Here is a 25,176-nt window from a genome sequence, read left to right as displayed (position 1 = left end):
ATAAACAGTTATGGAAAGTTTTGCATGATACAGCCATTAGCAAAGGTGGAAAAATTCGAATGGTTAAGGTTAAAGCACACGTGAATAAACGGAATCGAGGGTCCGTTCTGACATCGGCTAATTTGGTGCTTGGTCAGAAAGCCAAAAAAGCAGCTATCAAGGGTCCATGATGGCCAAAAGAGACTTCGATGGCCTGGAATAAAGGGGCATCATCTTTAATCGTGCAAACCAGGAGAATATCTGCAGCAGTAGTGTCTAATCGGTTGGGGGATATGCAACGCTGTGATCCAGAGATAGCAACTCTGTTTGAATGCCTAATGACCCTATGGGATATGAAAACACAGGTAATTCATGATATGGTTATGGTAGAATTAGAGGAGGGCCAGTGGGTGTCGTTGGTTGTTGAACCAGTTCCGAGGCAGTTTCACGGTTAATGAAATTCGTCTGGTGGCCGGGATTAAAATGCAATGTAGCTGCGCATATATAGCTATGTTTAACTTATGCACAGCAAGATCCCGTCGCTACAAATCAAGGGACGCGCTATTGCGGCAGGCTCGCGGGAACAGATTCAAATTGCTTTTGTTGGAACTCTCCCTGAGGTTCATAAAAAAAAGTTCTTGTTGGTTGTGGTGGACACATTCACTCAGTAGGTGGAGGAATTTCCTACAGCCAAACAGACCGGTGCCACAACTGCTCGGGTATTAGCGCAGGAAATCTTTGCATGGTGGGGATTGCCACAAGTGATTGACTCAGACAATGGCCTAGCCTTTGTCAGGGAAGTGTTCAAAGAGTTAAATGGATTATTGGGAATCCCACAGCAATTTTATATTCCATATCATCCCCAGGCCGCTGGGCTTGTGGAATGCACGAATCGCACTCTTAAAGTTAAGTTATCCAAAGTATGTGATTGTGCTTGAAGAGATTGGACTAATCTTTTGCAATTCGTACTCATGCGGGTGAGGTCCCGGGTAAATCGAATAATTGGGGATTCACCATATGAAGCCTTTTTTTGCCGATCCATGCCAATGAGGGAGAACCTGTTTGTACCTGTGGACCCGAGCCTGACATCCACCCTCTCGATGGAGGCACCCACATTTGGTTAATGGCTTGGCAGGACACATAAGATAAGAACACAAGAAATAGGAGCAGGAGTAGGCCACCTGGCCTCTTGAGCCTGCTCCGTCATTCAATAAGATCATGGCTGATCTGATCATGGACTCAGCTCCACTTCCCTGCTCGCTCCCCAGAACCCTTTACTCCCTTATCACTCAAACATCTGTCTATCTCTGCCTTAAATATATTCAATGACCCAGCCTCCACAGCTCTCTAGGGCAGCGAATTCCATAGATTTATGACCCTCTGAGAGAAGAAACTTCTCCTCATCTCAGTTTTAAATGGGCGGCCGCTTATTCTAAGACTATGTCCCCTAGTTTTAGTTTCACCTATGAGTGGAAATATCCTATCTGCATATACCTTGTCAAGCCCCCTCATTTTCTTATATGTTTCAATAAGATAATCTCTCACTCTTCTGAACTCCAATGTGTATCGGCCCAACCTACTCAACCTTTCCTCATAAGTCAACCCACTCATCTCTGGAATCAATCGAGTGAATCTTCTCTCAACAGCCTCCAATGCAAGTATATCCTTCCTTAAATATGGAGACCAAAACCGTATGCAGTACTCCAGGTGTGGCCTCACCAACACCCTTTACAGTTGTAGCAGGATTTCTCTGCTTTTATACTCTAACCCCCTTGCTATAAAGGCCAACATTCCATTTGCCTTCCTGATTACTTGCTGTACCTGCATGCTAACTTTCTGCATTTCATGCACAAGGACTCTCAGCTCTCTTTGTACTGCAGCACTTTGCAATTTTTCTCCAGTTCCATTATAATTTGCTTTTCTGTTATTTCTGCCAAAGTGGATAACCTCACATTTTCCCACATTATACTCTTATCTGCCAAATTTTTGCTCATTCACTTAGCCTGCCTATATCCCTTTGCAGATTTTTTGTGTCCTCCTCACAATTTGCTTTTCCACCCATCTTTGTATTATCAGCAAACTTGGCTGCATTACACTCGGTCCCTTCATCTAAATCATTAATATAGATTGTAAATAGTTGAGGAGCCAGCACCGATCCCTGCGGCACCCCACTAGTCATGTTTGCTATCCGGAAAATGACTCATTTATCCCAACTCTCTGTTTTCTGTTAGTTAACCAATCCTCTATCCATGTTAATATATAACCCCCAACCCCGTGAACTTTTATCTTGTGCAGTAACCCCTTATGTGGCACCTTATCGAATGCCTTCTGGAAATCCAAATACACCACATCCACTGTTTCCCCCTGATCCACCCTACTCGTTACATCCTTAAAGAACTCCAGCAAATTTGTCAAACATGATTTCCCTTTCATAAAACCATGCTGACTCTGCTTGATTGAATCATGCTTTTCCAAATGTCCCGCTGCTGATTCCTTAATAAATAACGCCAGCATTTTCCCAACGACAGGTGTTAGGCTATAATTAGGTCTATAGTTTCCTGCTTTTTGTCTGCCTCCTTTTTTAAAATAGGGGCGTTACATTTGCATTTTCCCACCCCAGAATCCAGGGAATTTTGGTAGATTACAACCAATGCATCCATTATCTCTGCAGCCACTTCTCTTAAGACCCTAGGATGTAAGCCATCAGGTCCAGGGGACTAGTCCACCTTTAGTCCCATTATTTTACCTAGTACTCATCATCATAGGCGATCCCTCGAACAAGGATGACTTGCTTCCACACCAAAAGGGATGAGTTCATAGATGTTTCAATGAAGGACCCGATATTCCGGTCCTGAACTCCAGGGGTGGAAGATGCCTGTGTGTGGATTTTTTTAACGTGTGGTGACCATTGCACAGCAGCCACCACACGGGCTTGACAGAGCTAGGCCTTTATCCAATGGCAAGGGTTAACCAGGACGACCAGAGACCTGCTCAGCTGCTCGGACCTAGTGTGCACACATTTAAAAAAAAAAATTTTTTTTTAATTTTTTCGTTGCCAATCTTTCCAATTCTTTGTCAAATCACAAACGCCAGAGGTCACCTTGCACACATCAAGGATCACTCTGCGCCAATGCTCTTAGCCAAAAGGCCGAGAGCCACTGCACCGTTCCTGGAAGTACTGCAATACCAGGTTCGTGCCATGGAGGTGGATGGGTCAGGCCCCCCACACACCTCCGTGGAGGTGGATGGGTCAAGCCACCCCACCCACCTCCTATTTCCAAAAAGCATAGGAGAACCACCTTCCTGATCCAGGGAGAACCACTTTGGCCATGGTTACTCCCCTGTCAGGTCAGTTACGCATGATCTTAGCCAAAAGGCCGAGAAGCGAGTGTGCACACATATCGCAGTGTGGGCTGGCCTGTGCTGCCCCTGGGCCCTCGGCTCTCACAAAATGACAACCCCTACTCTGTTCGCTTGCAGCTTACAGAGTAGGTGGCTGTGGACACTTTAGTGATAGTGATTGTATTAAGTTCCTCCCTACCTATAGCCCCTTAATTATCCACTATTGGGATGTTTTAATGTCTTCTACTGTGAAGACCGATACAAAATATTTGTTCAACGTCTCTGCCATTTCCTTGTTCTCCATTATTAATTCCCCAGTCTCATCCTCCAGGGTACCAACATTTATTTTAGCCACTCTTTTCCTTTTTATGTACCCGTAGAAACACTTACTATCTATTTTTATAGTTTGTGCTAGTTTACTTTCATAATCTATCTTCCCTCTATTAATCATTTTTTTAATCGTTCTCTGCTGGCTTTTTAAAAATTCCCAATCCTCTGGCCTCCCACTAGTCTTGGCCACATTGTATGCCTTTGTTTTCAATTTGATACCCTCCCTTATTTCCTTAATTAACCACGGATGGTTATCCCTTCTCTTACAGTCCCTTCTCAGACACATTGATGCTGAGCAGGCAGCTTGCATGTGAAAGGGATTTGATCAAAAGGCTGACCTTCGTGCTTATCACGTCGGGATCACCAAGGTGTTGGACTGCTTTCTTGCTTTTTTTTCATTTCGTTGATTTAAACATTAGATTACACACACACACTCAGTTGTAGTAATGGCAGGGCCAGATCTTTATTGAAACTTCAAACAAAACCAGTGTGAAAACTCCTGAGACACACACTTCACACAACCAGTGTATGCTCCTAAACCAGTGTTCACTTACATTTCTTATACTAAATCAGGGGGCCAAAATTCACCCCCGCCGGAAACGGGGCGCACTTACTGTCTTCTATCATGAAGACCGATACAAAATATTTGTTCAAATCCTCTGCCATTTCCCTGTTCTCCATTATTAATTCCCATGTCTCATCCTCTTGTGCGAAAAACAGCTCTTTGTCTTTTTTTTCCGGCGGGGGAGAAGTCGGTCATAATTAGGGTGGAAGTGGAGTGGAGTGGCCATCAAACTGGGAGTGGAAGTGGGGCGGGCACTGTGTCAGCTGCTGTCAGTCATCAGCGTAGCGCTGATGATGTAATTACACTGGCACGTCACCACGTCTCTCCCCTTCACTTATTTTAGTTCGGTCCACTGGGCCACCAGGGAGGGTTTCAGATGGGCCAGCGGTCTGGCACCCAAGAGGGGGTCCAGGCTGCCTGTTGGCGGCACAGCCGAACCCGGGAGCATAACTGTCGGGCCGACCTGGTAGTCGGCCGACAGAGAAAAATAAGATGGTGGCCCCGGCAGTGCGCCCTCCCATTTAATGGTGACCACACCGCCATTTTGCACACACTGCAAGCACAATACATGTCGGGGGCAGCGAGCGGATGGCTGAAGATTTTTCCAGGTAAATGTTGTTTTGGGACGGGAGATCGGCGGTGCACGCTTTAATGACGCACTTAGGAGGGTTCGGCAGCAGCGGGGTGGAAGTGGGGACTGCCGGAAAAACCACTGAGGTGAATTTCGCGAGCGGTGGCCATTTGACAAAAAATCGGCGACCATTTGACACCGCCTCATGGCCGCCGCTTTCCAGCGGTAACAGGCCTTATCGGGAGAATGAATTTCGGCCCCCTGGGCTTTGAACTCTATATTCCATGCATACTATCAATAAACCCTGGTATATCAAAGGTACATACAAATGCTAACAGAATGACAATGTAAACTAAACAACCAGACACTCAACTCTTCTGAAATTGCTTTGTTGCTGCAATCGACTCTTGCCATGGATTTTATTTTTACTTTAACACACAGGTGACCAAATTGACACATTTGAATAAGGCTAAGTGACTCTCACACTTTCTAGCATTTTCTTTCCTGTAGAGACCACCTCGGCTTTGATCTCTTATCCAAGTCACAACCCATGCTCATCTGAAAGCTGCTTGAACCTTTCTCCCAGCATGTGTTGATCTCACAGTCTGCACAAAAGCGAATCAGCAAGGTATTCGGGTAACACGGACCTTCGCTCCTATATGGGACTCTCGATCTTGCTTACAAAGGATGCTGTATGTCCCGCTAATTACTATCTAGTGTCATGTGTTATTTTGGCCTTGGAAAATAATACAATAATTGAGAATTCCCATTGGTTACTATGGCATGAAATAAAACCCAGGGTTCAGCCTGCAACCCATAATGGGGATGATTCTATGTGAAGCTTTTACTGTGATGGATGCATGTAAGCCCATGAATGATAGAACATTTTCAGGTGAAGGTGGAGGCTGTAAACAGCATGGTTCTTCCACCTGAGCATTGAAGGTATGCAATTCCAACACTTTAACACCATGTGAGGGAAGTTTATGTTACTGGGAAACATGTGTCGTGCATTCTTAAATGATGTGGTTGACTCTTACCTTGCCAGACATGGCAATGTCATTAACCTTTATCCGGCACAAGCTGACAGTGCATAGGATATTTTAATTGGCATCACTGTTCATTACAACACTCTTGTTGTCCCCTAAGTTGCTCTCCTTCTGATCCTGTATCACTTTGTACCAAATTTGCGCACAGTAAGCTCCCACAAATATAATTGTGATAATAACTGGGTAATCTGTTTTTGTTATGTGGATTGAGGGATAAATATTTGCCAGGACACCGGGGATAACTTCCTTGCTCTTCTTCAAAATAGTGTCATGGGATCTTTTACATTCAACAGGGACTGAGAGGTTAGATGGGGCCTCGGTTTTATATCTCATCTGAAAGACGGCACCTCAGACAGTGCAGCACCCCCTTAGTATTGCATTGGAGTGTCAGCCTAGATTTTTGTGCTCATGTCTCTGGAGTTGGACTTGAACCCACAAACTTCTGACTCAGAGCGAGAGTGCTACCCACTGAGCCACAGCTAACAATCTGGGGTCAGCCTAATTTAAATAGTTGGAGTGAGCTCCCGGTGACAGGAATGATATTGTTTGGCAGCTCACCTTGTGGGGACAGGAACTGATGTGCTTCAGCAGAATGGAAAATCACAGGCTGCGGGAGCACAACTTCCTGAATTGCACTCCCAGCACCAAAGTGGAAAATTTCTTCTAGGTTGTCTTGGTAAAAGGGGGATAGAGTATAAAAGCAGAGAAGTCCTGCTACAACTGTACAGGGTATTGGTGAGGCCACACCTGGAGTACTGCGTACAGTTTTGGTCTCCGTATTTAAAGAAGGATATACTTGCATTGGAGGCTGTTCAGAGAAGGTTCACTAGGTTGATTCTGAAGCTGAGGGGGTTGACTTATGAAGATAGATTGAGTAGGTTGGACCTATACACATTGGAGTTTAGAAGAAAGTAGTGACAGGATCGGTCCAAGTCAGCATGGATTTATGAAAGGGAAATCATGCCTGACAAATCTTCTAGAATTTTTTGAGGATGTATGTAATACAATGGACGAGGGAGAACCAGTGGATGTGGTGTATTTGGACTTTCAAAAGGCTTTTGACAAGGTCCCACACAAGAGATTGGTGTGCAAAATTAAAGCAAATGGTATTGGGGGTAATGTATTGATGTGGATAGAGAACTGGTTGGCAGACAGGAAGCAAAGAGTAGGAATAAATGGATCCTTTTCAGAATGGCAGGCAGTGACTAGTGGGGTACCACAAGGTATTGAATGTAATATCTCCAAGTTTGCAGAAGACACTAAGCTGGGTGTCAGTGTGAGCTGTGAAAAGGATGCTAAGAGGCTGCAAGGTGACTTGGACAGGTTAGGTGAGTGGGCAAATGCATGGCAGATGCAATATAATGTAGATAAATGTAAGGTTATCCACTTTGGTGGCAAAAACAGGAAGGCAGAATATTATCTGAATGGTGACAGATTAGGAAAAGGGGAGGTGCAACGTGACTTGGGTGTCATGGTCCATCAGTCATTGAAAGTTGGCATGCAAGTACAGCAGGCGGTGAAGAAGGCAAATGGCTTGTTGGCCTTCATAGCGAGAGGATTTGAATATAGGAGAAGGGAGGTCTTACTGCAGTTGTACAAAGCCTTGGTGAGGCCACACCTTGAATATTGTGTACAGTTTTGGTCTCCTAATCTGAGGAAGGACATCCTTGTTATTGAGGGAGTGCAGCGAAGGTTCACCAGACTGATTCCTGGGATGGCAGGACTGACATATGAAGAACGACTGGATCGGCTAGGCTTATATTCACTGGAATTTAGAAGAATGAGAGGGGATCTCATAGAAACATATAAAATTCTGATGGGATTGGACAGGTTAGATGCAGGAAGAATGTTCCCGATGTTGGGGAAGTCCAGAACCAGGGGTCACAGTCTAAGGATAAGGGGTAAGCCATTTAGGACTGAGATGAGGAGAAAGCTCTTCACTCAGAGAATTGTGAACCTGTGGATTTCTCTACCACAGAAAGCTGTTGAGGCCAGTTTGTTAGATATATTCAAAAGGAAGTTAGATGTGGCACTTATGGCTAAAAGAATCAGGAGGTATGGAGAGAAGGCAGGAGTGGGGTACTGAAGTTGCATGATGAACCATGATCATATTGATTGGTGGTGCAGGCTCGAAGGGCCGAAAGGCCTACTCCTGCACCTATTTTCTATGTTTCTATGTTTCTAGGTGATGTTATTGAAAGTTATAAGATAATGAGGGGGCTTGACAAGGTGGATGCGGTGAGGATATTTCCACTCATTGGGCAAAGTAAAACTAGGGGGCATAGTCTCAGAATAAGGGGCCACACATTTAAAACTGAGATGAGGAGAAATTTCTTCTCTCAGAGGGTTGTAAATCTATGAAATTCTCTGCCCCAGAGAGCTGTGGAGGCTGGATCATTGAATATATTTAAGGCGGAGATAGACAGATTTTTGAGTGAAAAGGGAGTGAAGAGTTACAGGAAGTGGGCAGGGAAGTGGAGCTGAGTCCATGATCAGATCAGCCATGATCTTATTGAATGGCAGAGCAGGCTCGAGGGGCCAAATGGCCTCCTCCTGTTCCTATTCCTTATGTTCTTATGTTCTTAAAACAGTTCTGTATATTTTTGAATGTAACAGTACCTTGAAGAGTTATATAAGAACATAAGAAATAGGAGCAGGAGTAGGCCATACGGCCTCTCAAGCCTGCTCCGCCATTTAATAAGATCATGGCTGATCTGATCACGGACTCCGCACCACTTCCCCGCCAGCTCCCCATAACCCCTTATCCCCTTATCATTTAAGAAACTGTCTATTTCTGTCTTAAATTTATTCAATGTCCCAGCTTCCACAACTCTCTGAGGCAGCGAATTCCACAGATTAACAACCCTCTGAAGAAGCAATTTCTCCTCATCTCAGTTTTAAGTGAGCTGCCCTCAAGTTCTAGTCTTCCCCATCAGTGGAAGCCCCCTCATAATCTTATACGTTTCGGTAAGATCACCTCTCATTCTTCTGAATTCCAATGAGTAGAGGCCCAACCTACTCAATCTTTCCTCATAAGTCAACCCCCTCATCCCCGGAATCAACCTAATGAACCTTCTCTGAACTGCCTTCAAAGCAAGTATATCCTTTCATAAATATGGAAACCAAAACTGCACGCAGTATTCCAGATGTGGCCTCACCAATATCTTATTTTGCTGTAGCAAGACTTCCCTGCTTTTATACTCCATCAACTTTGCAATAAAGGCTGAGATACCATTGGTCTTCCTGTTTACTTGCTGTACCTGCATACTATCCTTTTGTGTTTCATGCACAAGTACCCCCAGGTCCCGCTGTACTTCGGCACTTTGCAATCTTTCTCCATTTAAATAATAACTTGCTCTTTGATTTTCTTCTGCCAAAATGCATGACCTCACACTTTCCAACATTATACTCCATCTGCCAAATTTTTGCCCACTCACTTAGCCTTTTGCAGATTTTTTTGTGTCCTCCTCATACATTGCTTTTTCTCCCATCTTTGTATCGTCAGCAAACTTGGCTACATTACACTCAGTCCCTTCTTCTAAGTCGTTACTATATATTGTAAATATTTGGGGTGCCACCACAAAGGATTAAAGAGTTAATCCTTTGGAAACCAGATTTAGGAGTGGGAAGAATTATTTTGGTCAGACATGTGTTAAAACAAAATTGTACCTTTTTTTCAGGCATTCAGGCGTTTCCTAGTGGGGCCCACTTCTGCCCATCTGGAGATCTGTATGTCTCATCTCACTGAGTGCACCAGCCTCCAGTACTATGCCAGGTATTGAATGAGCCAGGATTCCGAGAATGCAAAGTCCCTGCATCAGTCTCTGCACCCAAGGAAAGCTGAAAACCACTGAAAGCAATAAAGACTCGTGCAGCCAGGTCCCTGCCATTTTTCAGTGGTTTCTGCCAATATCTCAACAGAGTTATGGCGGGAGTTCACCAGGACCACTATGAATTTACAGGACCTTAATTGAGTTTGAAAATGCTTTTGAGAAAATTTGCCTTTGTTCCTATGGCCCTTTGATAATGGCAATAACATATCTGGTTCAAAATACAAGAAAAAGGAATAAAAGAACTTGCATTTATATGGTGCCTTTCATGTCCTTATAATATTCCAAAGTGCTTCCCATTCCAGCCAAATTGCACACAGCAAGGTCCCACAAAGAGCAATGAGATAAATGACCAGATAATCTGTTTTTAATGGTGTTAGTTGAGGCATAAGAAATAGGAGCAGGAGTAGGCCACTTTGGCCCTTCGAGCCTGCTCCGCCATTCAACAAGATCATGGCTGATCTTCTACCTCAACTCCACCTTCCTGCACTTTCCCCTATCCCTTAATTCCATTAGTTCCCAAAAATGTATCGACATCTGTCTTGAATATACTCAACCACTGAGCATCCACAGCTCTTTGTGTTCGAGAATTCCAAAGATTCACAACCCTTTGAGTGAAGACATTTTTCCTCATCTTAGTCCTAAATGGCCGACCTCTTATTCTGAGACTGTGATCCCCGTGTTCTGGATTTCCCAGCCAGGGGAAACATTTTCTCAGCATTAACTCTGTCAAGCTCTTTACGAATGTTATCTGTTTCAATTAGATCACCTCTCATTCTTCTAAACTGAAGAGAATATAAGCTTAGTCTACTCAATCTCTCCTCTTAGGGCAATCTCCTCATCCCAGGAACTAGTCTAGTGAACCTTCGTTGCACTCGCTCTAAGGCAAGTATATCTTTCCTTAGGTAAGGAGACCAGAACTGTACACAGTGCTCCAGGTGTGGTCTCACCAATGCCCTGTTTAATTGTAGTAAGACTTCTTTACTTTTATATTCTAATCTCTTTGTAACAAAAGCAATTATCTTTCCTAATTGCTTGCTGTACCTGCATGTTAACTTTCTGTGATTCATGTACAAGGACAATGAGGTCCCTCTGAATGCAAACATTTCCCAGTCTCTCACCATTCCAAAAATATTCGGTTCTTTTGTTTCTCCTCCCAAAGTGGAGAACTCCCCTGTTCATCTTCAAATAATGTCGTTGGATCTTTTATGCTCACCTGAGAGGGCAAATGGGACCTCAGTTTAGCATCTCATCCAAAAGATGGCACCTCCAACAGTGCAATACTCTCTCAATACTGCATAGGCGTGTCAGCCTACAATATGTGCTCAAGTCTCTGCAGGGTGGCTTGAACCCATAAGCTTCTGACTTAGAGGTAACTGTGCTACCTTTGAGTCAAGGCTAACACTAATAAAAAAAGAATTTAAATAAATCAAAGGAAAAATATAATACTACCATTTAAAAGAAAAAAAAAATTCCAGGAATACTATGAATTAAAAATGTTGTGTGATTCTGTCAGTTTTCTTAATTAGCATTTTAAATATTCAGTTAGAATACAAAGAAAATCATTCTCACAGATGTGTGACAGAAATGTGATGGTGCATTGGATAGGCATTCACTAATCTTCTCACCTCCCTTCAGTCTCCCTGTGTTGCTATCACTCATAGATGTGTGACAGAAGCTGAAATGTCTTTATGTATTCAGAGCAGCAGGTATTTTAATTATAACTAAACAATTACTGTAATTATAACTGCAGAATAGCATGTAAATCAACGTACTTTCCAACTGCAGCAACACTCATCCTTTCTCTGTCATTTAATTCATGGACCAGTGGAATTCTGTCAGCTTATGGGAATAAATGTCCAAAAAATAAAATAAATAAATGGTGTTGCACTAGTTGCAAGAAAACTGCCCTGCCAAATAAGTGTTCACTTCCATGTGACAACTTCCCGTTTTTTAGGATGGGGAAAGGCTACAGCATGGACTTCTCCACAGGTGTAAAGGTGCTTAAACAGGACACTTGCTTGTGCTGGGGATGGATAGGAAACTATTACAGCATTTTACCCCTCCCCTACATCTGATGGCGGAACCACAAATATGGCTTCATCTTGGAGTTTTGAGCACTTCAAAGTACTGAGCATGGGAATGCTAGCAGCATTTTATTCAAAATGAGAGATATTATGAGAGAGACAAGAAGAAAATGGGAGAAATAAACCAACTTTGATAAGCATTGTCTTCTCAGACTTTTATTGAGTAAAGACAGAGCAGTGTCTAATTCTGCACTGTCTCACTATACAGGTTAAGTGCAGAGCATTCCAATTGGCCCTGTAATCATGCCATTGATATTAATGGATGAATATTAATGCATTTGTGTAAAATTCCTCTCGCTGCTATTTTAACATAGGTGTAAAATAAATGTATTTGCGAAACTAGTAGAGAAAAGAATTTCAGACAAATCAGTTTGTATAATTTTATGAGCACTGTGTCTCAATGCACCAGCTGGCACAATAACATACCGTAAGAAATCGCAGAATAGGAAAAGGCTATTTGGTTCATCAGATCACTCCTTCCATAATCCATCTTGCTGTGGATTCTACCAAAAGCATTTAATTTTCTGATGAAAGACCCTGCAAAGTATCTCACTGTAAGATACTTTGGTAAATTAAACCAAAGTCCAAAATACCTATATAACCTTGCATTATGCATCTTAGACCAGTTGATTCCTTGACATAACAGTTGCATGGTTGTAGCTGCTCTGATCACATTCTACACAAAATTCAATCATCTCATGCTATAGGTACCCTTCTAACTTTCAATCCCTTTGGTAACCAGATATTCACTTTGTTCTTTTTTTAGATGTTAACTGCCACATAATTAACTTTCTTCGCTTAAAAGTTATTTCACATATTCCATACTTTGTGCGTGGACTGATTAATTTATACACAGTCATTATCTCTAGTTCTGCATTCACAGTGCAAATTAAATATTACATCAATCTACATTATCCATTTCTCTCAGCACTTTTCAAAATTCGGATAATGTCTCTTTTTAAAAATTAAAACACCAGTTGTGTACATCATGGGACACGGGTCAATGAATGCTAATTTGTCTGAAATTTATCTGTGCAGTATTTTATCAGAGACATTTATGTTAACTAGGTTAACACCTCTGTTAAAATAGCAGACAAATCCATCCCTATTGAACTGATAATATCCATGGCACATTGTAATACTGTGCACCAGTAATAGTTAGTGTGATAGTCTGGAATTATTACTGCTCTTCTCTGAATACTCTTTAATGCTCTCATGCCCATTTGAAGACACAAGAGTAGATTTTCTGGTTCCTACATTACAACAGTGACTACACTTGAAAAAGTAATTAATTGGATGTAGAGCGCTTTGTGAGGTTCTGAGGTCTTGAAAGGCGCTATATAAATGCAAGTCTCCTTTTCTTTCTAAGGCTAGTATTGCAGGAGCAGAACGGACACTGGGGAATTGGAGAGCAATATAACCAGATCATTGCCACTTCTGACTGATTTTCCAGCAGGCATTTTAGGCTGGCTTAAAGTGGTCTCAAAAAAGATCAATAGCTTCATTGAATATTAGAATACATTTACATGAAGCCTAGCACAATATTCCATCTGCTTAGTTTGAGATTGAACTTGATGCTCACTTCACCCGTCTGGAATGGGCCTAAGGGAAGCTCCATGAATAATGGAGCAGAATAATATCTGGGCTTTTAGGATTTTTTTATTTTGTAGTGTATTATGCTGTCTGTGTTATTCATTTTGCTGCCACTTTTATACAAAACGTTTTTATAATTTTTTGGGAGCTTTTTTCTTCCTGCTAACTGGTTATGTGGAACCTAAGCTAATTTAATATTGTCTGCTCAGCTGCCATAAAGGTAACTGTAATTGAAACATTTACAAGCCTTTAGCAGGACAGGACAAAATGGAGTCATGAAGCAGAGCTCTTACAAAATGGGAGCTCAGGAGGTGACAAGGCGTCTTAGTGAGGAATCCCTGATAGTCGTTAATTCAAGTTCAAAAGTGACGGGGGTTGGTTGTGAAGTGCCCCAGTCTCAGGCTGTGATTTTGCGGCAGGATCGATGCGGCTGGGGTTGGTGGCATGTGGAAAACACGCTCCCGATTCGAGCCCACTCTGCCTCCCGAATCTTCCGATGATTGTGCTTGCTAAGTCCGCCCTGTCGGCTTCCTGGCCATTTAAGAGGAAGCCGGTTTCCTTAAAGGGACCATGCCCACAATGATGTTGACATTTCTTCTGTCACTGTTCTGCAGAATTGAGGTGCTGCAAACACTGAGAAGCACTGCACAGAGGTGCACGGTTGCACACAGGTTTTCCCATGACTCCCTCCAGTTGCTTATGGAGGAACAGATCTTCCCAAGACACCAATGCAGCCTGGTCACACATTGTACAGGAGGGTACCAGCAGGGATGTCATCAGGAGGACCAGACTGCAGTGGTGCAAACTTTTCCTTGATCACAGTAGATTACGAAACATTACTGCAAAGCCACACTCAACCTCATCCTGCTTTGTCACTCATCACATCCCCATCACTCTGCCTGCCCTACTCACACCAACTTACCTTGCACCTCCACCCATCCCTCTCTATCTACATTATCAGTTCACCATTTCACTAGCCTTTCTCACACTCACCCTCATCGTGTCCAATCATACCAACTAACAACACACAAGGGTAGGAACTTGGGCCCTTTAGCCAATGTTCATGTATAGTTGATGTGTTATCAAAGATTGAAATCTTTATTTTCAGGAGTTTGCATTCTTGGACAGATTTGTGGCACCTTTGGAAGTGGTTTAATGAGTTGTAGTGAATGGTGAGATATAAGGCTACCCACACAATGGTGATGAGTATGAAAAGAATGGGTTGGACATTGCAGGGATGCTTTATGGAGCTGGTGTGGGGTGGTGCCAACCTGGTGCATCATGTGGCAGTCAGGGTGTACAGCGTGAAGTGAAGTAAATGTGGCCATGGTGAGGCCATCACTGGCCTCCCGGGCAGCAATGTGATTGGGTGCTGATGTCCTGTTTACTGTGCAGCATCAGGTGGTTGTGGAGAAGGTTGGTGTTGTTGGTAATGCTGGTGTGTTTAGTGATGTTGGTGTTGGGGCTGATTGTGGTGGCATTCTCAGGACCAAGGTGAGATTTTTTTCAAGGGCACCGATGCTGCTGGAATAGATGGCAGGTGATGTCGAGATGACAGGAGCGATCTGTCACTGGTGAGCGAGGTTGCTCCAAGGAGGTAACAGTGAATAGAGAGTTCACTGCAAACACTTCCAACCTACATACAGCTCAAAAATCTCTTCCAAAACCTGAAGCCTTCAGCTTCTGACATTGGAAAGTGAACAGCTGTGAAATGGTAGCTTGTATACCATTTCTGCAGCTGTCAACTGGCCAAAGTGATGGCGAGTCACTGAGAACCCGACTCCACTTACCTGGCATGAAACCGGAGGCATGAAAAACCCGTCAAAAGTGCCTGTTTTTTACCATCTTAACTACCATTTAAGTACCTTTTAATTATGTAAGTTACCTGTCTCGTTACTTACTGTCGGGTCTGCTATCCGAACGCAGATATGACAGTTCAGAAACTCACACGGAGGCGGGTTTAGAGCGAGATTCCGACCCGCTGTCAATCAGGGCCATTTTGACAGCGAGCCCACCTCCAAACCCGCACTCTCAGGCTGGGAAGATTCCGGCCTCAATGTTTCATGTTTGAAGTGATAGAAGATGAAAGCAGGTATCAGAGCTAGATTGCCTGCATGATCCATCATGCTAACAAACCTATTTGCTGACCCGGTGCACCTATTTGGCAATGACCAAGGACAACTGCCTCTGCAGGCAGTGGGTGAGCATCAAACCTGTTGTTACCTGCTGTAAGGACACCTGCAACCAAGCTACATCATAATGATGGCACTGACTATCAAGGTGACCTCCTCCCTCCACCTTTATGCTGCCTAACAGAGCGCTCCTATTTGCACCTCTCTGATGTAGTAGTGCCTCCACTTCACCTGCTATCAAACAGGCAACCTGGATGCCTATGCTGCTTGACCAAAGACTCTGTTTTCTGCCCCTACATTTATTTTGCATTTGCCAGGACCACTGAAGCAGAAAATCAATCCTGGCCACTATATTTATCCCATACACTTGAGGACTGATGTCAGGTTAAACAAACATACTTTCGGTAATGTTTTCCTCTTTCCATGAGAAATCAGAAATGTTTCACTTTTCTGGTCCTGTTCAGCAACCAGCAAACTAGGCAAATGCTCCCAGTTTCTCCAGTGGCAGCTTTGTGCCCTCTGAGCTATAATTCTCTCCTTGCAGAATAAGCACACACTTGCTATAACTGCTGAATCACATACTCACACACTTATGGTTAATGTATTTGAGACTGTGAATATTTAATTGATAACACTAACATTGATCCTGATAAGTTCATCTAAACTGCTCTTAATTTAGAAATGGTAGTGTGCAATTCATGGTAGGGCTATAGTTCAGATACACAGAGTGACAATATTACATTATATTAATGAGGTGATTATTGGCCTGGAATTTGGTGGAGTGGGGCATCTTGCGTCGTGCTCCATTAGTAACATTTTTTTTCTCACCCTTCAGCTCGAAAATGCTTTGCACCGTAAATTGCTGGAAGTGCGAGCTGAAATAGCGTGGAAAGGGCAACAGGTCATCTGGGACCTTTAAACAATTACATTTAAGGGTAGAGAAATAAACAGAGGAAAGACAGAGAAAGAAGTAGGGTGAATTAGAGTTAAATTAGATACAGAAAGAGAAATAAAGAAAGGGAAGTAAATTGGATTCAGAGAGAGAGAAAAAAGAGACAGAAAGGAAAGGTAAGAACAAATTAAAATTTTGAAAACCTCTAAAAACAATTTACTATCTGCAGGAATGATGCTCCACAGTTTCAATTGTTCCTTTACTGGGCCAGAGAGGTTGAATATGAATGCAGGAACATAAATTTCTTCATTAAAAGGGTCCTTACACCATTAAGTACCAGCTCTACCTTTCTGCAGCAAATGTAATTCATATTTACTGTGCAAATGCAGCAATTTCTTAAAACTTGTGGGGAGATGGATGGCGAGCTGTCATTTTCACAAGGCTAATGGTGGAGCGCTGCAACCGTCCAGCAATTTGTGGTAATTTGCAACTCATGGGGTATCTCTTCCTCGCCACAAATTGCTGGATGATTTTCACACTAATAATCGCGTGCGCGTTAAACTCGCCATTATTTTCCCAGCGAATTCTGGGCCATTATTTCAATTCTTCTTTTAGAAAATATTGAAACTCATAATATCAGTCAACTTTTGATATTAATTGGCTATGCAGTGGGACCCAGTGGTTTCCAGAAGCATTAAACTACTGGTGAGTGAAGTCTGTGCATCTCAGTTCTTTTCAGTACACCATCAAATCACATTGTGCATTAATTACACGATAAGTATTCTGCCCAGCAAGTATTGAGAATTCTAAAATAAAATTGGTCTGGACTGTTTCAAGCCATTTACTGGTGGATATGACAATTTTTTCCATTACTGCTACTCGATCAAATTCATTGACCTGAAAAAATCAATTCTATACTAAAATATAAAAACTTTAATAAATTGTCTAAAGCTTTACCTACTAAGATAAATAATCTTGAAAAGAATTTAAACGCAGAATGCATTGTTTCAGAAGAGACACACAGAGGACACAATTAAAATTCTAAAATCAACATTTGAAGTGAGTATACTGGGGACTTTACAGCATTGTGTTAACCAAGCACGTTGCTGACATTGATTTAACATAACCTAATTGAACCATATCTCTGCCTCATTAACTCAATTAGAATTTGATTCTACACTTGACCTTCTAAAGTCTGGTAAGATTCCTGAACTTGATAATATCTACCCTGAATGCACCATGGTCCTGAATTAGAAGACAGGCTCTTGGATTTCTTAAACCAATGTTTTGATAGTTCTTTCATTCCAAAGATTATAGCCACTGTGACAGCTTGAAGCAGGTAAAGATTCTTGGGCAATTCCCATTGCACCGTAAACTCTTCATTCTATGGGGGTAATTTTACAAGTCTGAATTTTGCAAACTATTCATATTAATGGTCAGAAAATTGCAGGCAGTATGCACATAAATGTTATATACGTCTTGCTGGCCAGTGAGACGGATTCCTCACCAGCGGCATAGACTTGTAAAATTGTCACTTTTATCCTTTATGACTGTTTTAAAACCAATTGAATAGCATCAATGGAAACAATTTACTTTCAGAGCTAGCTGGGTTTGGAAAAGGGAGATCAACATTTCAATAAATGTTGAGACTAACCCAGTATATAGAGGTTGGTTTTGAACATAGACTGAAGTCAAGTGCCATTGTTGTTTGTATATGATAAAACCTGGCTGAATGGATTTATAGATTAAATCTCAAAGGCATTCCTGATACAAAGATTGCTTATTTCTTTTCTGTTCTTACCAACTGTACTTTCAGCATTTTAGTAGGTGATAATGATAATTGTACTTGTTGCCTTTGTAATATAAGCCACCGTTCTTGCACCAGTGTTTTTTGATCTTTATTCTACTATTGATGTTCTCATGATTAGAAAAAGGCCTTAGTTTTCTCTCCCCTTCTCCCTTGATTGAGATCTATCTCTGACAGTGGGGGTCTTGGTATGTTTTACTACGTTAACGGTGCTATATAAATAGAAACTGTATATGTCATTTTGTGGATCACTGATTCAGCATATGAACGGAGCAATTTAATTCGGATGAAAATTTACCATAATTTGACCTATCAGCATCATTTGGGTCCACCTGTAAAGATTACGTCAGAAATGTCTCTTTATAAAACTAGTTGGTCGTACCTGGGACACCAATGGACAGTACTTACTCCCCATAGCACTGTCCTTTTGCTTGTATATGCAACTGGGCTGTAGGTGGACTTAACTGCGGTGAAGAATCCTCGCACGTCATGGCTGTCGGCCAGCTGCTGGATCTCCTGTGCTATCTCCACCCACCATTTTTGTTGGACCTTGACCTTCAGCCGTCTGTAGAACTGCTTTGCTGCTCCCGAATTGGGTTGCTGCTTTAAGTTCAGAAATGCCCTGCGCTTGCGGTTTATTAGCTCCTGGATCTCCTGGTCATTCTCGTCAAACCAGTCTTGATGTTTCCTGGTTGAGTGACTGAGCGTCTCTTCACTCAGAGAATTGTTAACCTCCGGAATTCTCGACCACAGAGAGTTGTTGCTGCCAGTTCGCTAGATATATTCAAGAGGGAGTTAGATATGGCCCTGACGGCTAAAGGGATCAAGGGGTATGGAGAGAAAGCAGGAAAGGGGTACTGAGGTGAATGATCAGCCATGATCTTATTGAGTGGTGGTGCAGGCTCGAAGTGCCGAATGGTCGACTCCTGCACCTATTTTCGATGTTTCTATGTTTCTTCGCAGGTGCTTGTTATGGTGGCTTGGAGGGCTGACCAGGTACTGTGGGTCTCAGGGTCATTGAGGGTTATCAGGTTGGCAGTAAGGTGCTGGATGTAGAGGGCTCTCTTAACTGAGTCTTTGAGTGCCCCGGCGTTTATTTTTCTGCGACATTGCTTCTGTTGCCATCGCTGCTTTGGGGCTATATTAATGTTGATGACGGAACGGATTAGGCGGTGGTCCATCTAGCAGTCATCGGCTCCAGTCATAGGGCCCAAGTTTCCACATGATTCGCGCCTGATTTTTAGGAGCAACTTTGTGGAGAACGGACTATTTTAGAAATCGCAATTCTCCACATTTTTTTTTCTGCAGTTCTAGTCAGGTAGAACAGTTCTAGTTTAGAACAGAATTTTTTCTTCAAAAGGGGGCGTGTCCAGCCACTGACGCCTGATTTGAAAGTTTCCACAGTGAAAATGTACTCCAAACTAAAGTAGAATGGAGCCAGTGAAGATTTTTGTAGAACTGAAAAAACCTGTTCTACACATTAAAAAATCAGGCGCAGGTTACAAATTAGGCGCCCAGAACGAGGTGGGGGGGAAGGGAACTCATTAAATTCGACAATAAATCCTTATTTATACTTCTACAAATATTATACAAATAAATCCAACCTGAATAAACATTTATAAGCCAAGAAAAGATTAAATAAACCATCTTCCTACCTGTGTGAAAGTGCTTCAGCCAGGGGGAATTCTGCAGCCGTTCGTGCCGCTGAGTGGGAGGGGGTGGGGAGAGAGAGAGAGAGAGAGGGAGGGAGAGAGAGAGAGGGGGGGGGGAGGGGAGGGAGAGAGAGAGAGGGGGGAGTGGAGGGAGAGAGAGAGGGGGGGGAGGGGAGGGAGAGAGAGGGGGGGAGGGAAGGAGAGAGAGGGGGGGAGGGAAGGAGAGAGAGGGGGGGAGGGAAGGAGAGAGGGGGGGGAGGGAGAGAGACAGGGAGGGACAGAGGGGGGGAGGGAGGGAGAGAGGGGGGGAGAGGGAGGGAGGGAGAGAGAGGGGGAGAAGGAGGGAGAGAGAGGGGGAGAGAGGGGGAGGGAGAGGGAGAGGGGGGGAGGGAGGGAGGGTGAGAGGGGGGGAGGGAGGGGGAGGGAGGGGGGGGAGGGAGGGGGGGAGAGAGAGAGAGTGGGGGGGAGGGAGGGAGAGAGAGAGGGGGAGAGAGAGAGAGGGAGGGGGGGGAGGGAGAGGGGAGGGAGAGAGAGAGAGAGAGCGGGGGGTGGGGGGGAGAGGGGCGGGTCGGGTCGGGGAACCGGAGCGCGGGTCGGGTCGGGTCAGTCGGGGGGGGGGGGGAGCAGGTGTGGGCAGGGGGTCGGGGCGGGGGGGGGGAGCGGGTGTCGGGGGGGTCGGGGCGGGAGGGGGGAGCGGGTGTCAGGTCGGGGTGGGGGGGGGGAGCGGGTGTCGGGTGTCGGGGGTCGGGGTGGGGCGGGGGGGGGGAGCGGGTCTCGGGTCGGAGCGGAGGGGCGGGGGGAGCGGGTGTCGGGTCTCAGGTCGGGGCGGGGGGGGTGGTGGAGCGGGTGTCGGGTCAGGTCTGGTCGGCGGCGGGGGGGGGAGCGGGTGTCGGGTCAGGTCTGGTCGGCGGCGGGGGGGGGAGCGGGTCTCGGGTCTCGGGTCGGGGCGGGTGGGGGGGAGCGGGTGTCGGGTAAGGTCTGGTCGGCGGGGGGGCGAGGATCGAGTGTCGGGTCGGGTCTGGTCGTTGGGGGGGAGCTGGTGTCGGGTCTGGTCGGGGTGGGGGAGCAGGAGCTGGCCGTGGGAGGAGCCTTATTCACGCAGCCCCAGTGAGGCCATTCAGCCAGGGCTAGAGTCTGCGTGCTTCGGGCCCCTCCCACACAGTTCGGCGCCTGGAGCTACTGCACTTGCGTGCCGACTGTAGCGCGCATGTGCAGAGGTCCCGGCACTGTTTTCAGCGCCGGGACCTGGCTCCGCCCCCCCCACAGCTCATGCTGGCTGCGCCGAGGGCCAGAGGACCTGTAAGTAGGTGGAGAATACCGAGGATTTTTTTCTTGTGGAAACTTGGGCCCATAGTGTGGGTGATGTGCGCGTCATTGCGGTCCCTCGCTCGGACGATGACGTTGTTGAGCAGGTGCCAGTTCTTGGAGTGAGGGTGTTGCCACCTGCAACCTGCCCCCGTCGCACAGCACTGCCCCCCCAGTTATCAAAATCCAAGGCACGGCCTTGGACAACGTGGACCATTTTTCATACATTGGAAGCCTACTATCAGCAAGGGCAGACATTGAAGACGAGGTCCAACACCGCCTCCAGTGTGCCAGTGCAGCCTTTGGTTGCCTGAGGAAGAGAGTGTTTGAAGTTCAGGACCTCAAATCTGGCACCTGCCTACAGGGCAGTAGTGATACCTGACCTCCTATATGGCTCAGAGACATGGACCATATACAGTAGACACCTCAAAACGCTGGAGAAATACCAGCAGCGCTGCCTCCGCAAGATCGTGCAAATCCACTGGGAGGATAGACGCACCAACGTCAGCGTCTTCGTTCAGGCCAGCATCGAAGCACAGACCACACTCAAGCAGCACCGTTGGGCGGGCCACATAGTCCACATGCCCGACACGAAACTCCCAAAGCAAGAGCTCTACTCATAACTCCTACACAGCAAGTGAGCCCCAGGTGGGCAGAGAAAACGTTTCAAGGACACCCTCAAAACCTTCTTGATAAAGTGCAACATCCCCACCGGCACCTGGGAATCCCTGGCCCAAGACCACCCTAAGTGGAGGAAGAGCATCCGGGAGGGCGCTGAGCACCTCGAGTCTCGTTAGCGAGAGCATGCAGAAACCAGGCGCAGACAGCGGAAGGAGCGTGCGGCAAACCAGGCTCCCCACCCACCCTTTCCTTCAACCACTCTCTGCCCCACCTGTGACGTAAATTGTAATTCCCATATTGGAAAGTTCAGTCACCTGAGAACTCACTTTTAGAGTCGAAGAAGTCAATTTTGAGGGACTGCCTATGATGATGATGATACACAACTGCAGAATACTGCTGCTTTCTGTGGAGTGGGGATCGTCCTACAAGACTGCTTGATGTAAAATTAAGTCACTATTTCTGCAATATCTCTGGTATCCTTTATTACGTTATTGGGTTTATATTCTAGATATTTTTCTCAGGTTGAGCATAGTAGACTAATCCCTTGGTGAACCTTTATTTTCTATCATCCAGCATGTGCCTTTACCTGCCCAATATTTAGATCATTTGGAATAAGCCCAGGGGTTAACCAGAAAAATTGCTGTATTTCGACTTACCAATTATATTATGTACCCTCAAGCAACTTTCTTTGGCTTTGGAAGGAGATGGAATAATTACTTCAGTAGACCATGGAGTATATTATAAACTACTCCAGATTTATTAAATAATAAATGGACAAGTGAACAAAACACAATGGGCTAGACTTTCCACTTCACATCGCCCATCTATGGCTCATCTATGGCCCAAAACGGACCACTATCGCCCATTTTGAGCAAAAAGTGGAAACGAGGCCCAAATTATCGCCAGAAAAACAGGTGCTTAAGTTTCCACTTTGATCGCCGAGAAGATCGCCGAAATTATAGCCCACACAAGGCCCATCCCAAGTTTCAGCACCTAGCATGCACTTCGCTGGGCCGATGCAAGGCCCAAAAGAGTGCTGAGAAAAATTGCTTTTTCTGGGCCTATGAGAAGGATAATGGGCACTACGGATGCCATTTTGACTTCAGAGGAAGGGTGAAGGATTAGTTGTGAGTTATTTAGAGAGTTAATTTAAAGATAATTGTACTCAGAATAGTGGAATATTGGAACAGGGAATAAAAAAAGGTATTATCCAGTTATTTTTGGAAAAAGCTTTTAAATATGTAAATAGCTTTTACATAGTCAAGTTATTTACTGATTGTTGGGGCCTATCAAACTGACTGGCATACAGTGTAGAGAGTAGAGAGAGTGCAGACTACAGTGATTAGATATTGTTGAGAGATTATTAAAATTAGACATCTGCCATATCTCTCAGCACGCTACACACTGCTGCATGTGGCAGGTGACTGAAGCTCTTTATGCTCGTGGAGGGACTTCATAAGCTTCACAATGACCAGGGAGGCACAGACCGAGAGAACTTTGGGTTTCTCGAGAATGGCAGAATTCCCCAAGGTGCAGGGAGCAATAGACTGTACACACATTGCCCTCAAAGCACCCTTAAAGAACACGGAGGTCTTTTGTAACAGAAAGGGGTTCCACTCACTAAATGTGTACATTCAGATGTTGATTTACAGTTAGGGTTAATCAAAAGTTTCATTTGCATGGCGTTTCCTTGTTGTCTTGCCTGCACTGGCCTATCATCGGAATTTATGCTTAGTTTAAATATAAAGTTTAGTGTAAGTAAAGTACTTGTATAGTAAAAGAATAAACAAATATGGATTAACAACTGTATAGTTGATAACTAATGTAACTAAGAGAGAAGACACACATTAAAGACATTTTTTTATTAACAAATATAAAAAAATTAATTTTTAAGAAACTTTGATAAACTTTTTAACTATACCCTCTCTCCAACCCCCCGCCCCCCCGCACGAACCCACCCTTCCCTCAAATCCACAAAATCTTAACAATTAATAATTAGTAATTAACAAAACAAGTACAATTGAACATTGAACGAATAAACTTTTGGAAGCACTTCCCCCCTCCCTACCTGCGGCCATGTTTCCCTCCAGGTCCAGTCCCACCCCGTGTTCGTACCTCACCTGCCCGTTCTGGTCTACGCAGACCGACACCAAGATGTTGTGCAGAGTGGGACGGCAAGACTTCCTGCTATGGTGGAGGTGACGGAGCGGAAGCGGAAGCCTGAAGCTCCACTTCTGAGTCAGGAGGAACTGTGTCCTCCGAACTCGCTTGTGTGCTCGGGGTCTCGCTAAGAGCAAACACGACACCTTGGGTGCAGCGCCGTGTCCAGTGGCATTGGTTGCGGCTGTCTGCTGCCGAATGGCCTCCAACGTCTCCCTTGCAGTCTGTGCTTGCTCGGACGACCAGTTGGAGAAGTTTGTGCAGAACTCGTTCCAGGTGGCTGGAAACTGGCTCCAGTTCGTGGGAAACTGGCTCCAGTTCGCGGAGAACTGACTCCAGTTTGCAGAGAATCCCGCGAAACCCTGGATAAGGTCATGACCAATCGCGACCGTCTCCCTGCACAGGGATAATAAGCTCTCAGTCTGGCCCTCCATAGTAGGCGATTGCTCACCCCACTGACCGGACCTCTGTGGGGTCGGCGTTTACAAAATTACGCGCCTTGGCGTCGCCACCTGCACACCGCTTGGTCCCGGTGCATCATCCATCTCAATAGAGATGGCCGCAGGTTGTTCCCCCGCCACCCCCACAAAAATAATCTCATCTTCTTCCTCCTCCTCCTCCTCCTCTTGCTCTGCTCAAATTGTGTTATGACTTGAGTAGTAACATCCTCCTCCTCCCTCTCTTCCTCCTGCGAGCTGTTGGAAGGATTGGTATTTGCGGATGTCTCCGCTAAATCAACGGGCTCAACGGACACTTGACCTTAGAAAGATGAATGAAATTTCTAAGCAACTTATAACAATACATATCAATATTTCAATAACCCAAAACATTACAATACTTTTCAAAACCCCATATGCACAAGGATTTACCAGGGTTAACATGGTAGATCAAGAATACATCAAATTTATTGAATAATAATTGCATAACATTACATGCGTAACTACAATATTTTTAGTATGTATTTAGTAATGTTTGACACGTTGCACAATTCCCATGACTCACGAGACTCAAGGGTGGGCTCGGCCACACCACGGGTCGTGACCGAACGGCTTTCAGGCCCACGAATGCCATCGCAAGCTCCTCGTATTTAGTTAACACGTGCACCGTAGAGGAGCCGCCACCCATCCTCCTTTGCTCCGCACGGTTGATAGTTATCTTCTTCTGTAAATGATAAGATAACATTACACAGCAAAAGCTAATGGACTTGACAATAAACATTTAAGACTGACAGATTTAAATGTTCAATTATTAATTAACGTTGCAG

The 25,176-nt window shown here is 44.7% G+C and overlaps 1 protein-coding gene and 1 non-coding gene across 2 annotated transcripts in view; one reads left to right on the top strand and one right to left on the bottom strand.

Moving 5' to 3' along the window:
• Positions 1-25,176, top strand: part of LOC139262068 (BTB/POZ domain-containing protein KCTD16-like) — a 368,918-nt gene that overhangs the window by 105,146 nt on the left and 238,596 nt on the right. The window lies entirely within an intron of this gene.
• On the bottom strand, positions 3,174-3,368 carry LOC139263628 (U2 spliceosomal RNA). Its single transcript, XR_011593178.1, has one exon. It is a non-coding gene; the product is annotated as a U2 spliceosomal RNA (small nuclear RNA).

This window comes from Pristiophorus japonicus, chromosome 4 (genome assembly GCF_044704955.1).
Source record: "Pristiophorus japonicus isolate sPriJap1 chromosome 4, sPriJap1.hap1, whole genome shotgun sequence".
Classification (NCBI taxonomy): Eukaryota; Metazoa; Chordata; class Chondrichthyes; family Pristiophoridae; genus Pristiophorus; species Pristiophorus japonicus.
This window is presented reverse-complemented; position numbering and strand designations above follow the sequence as displayed.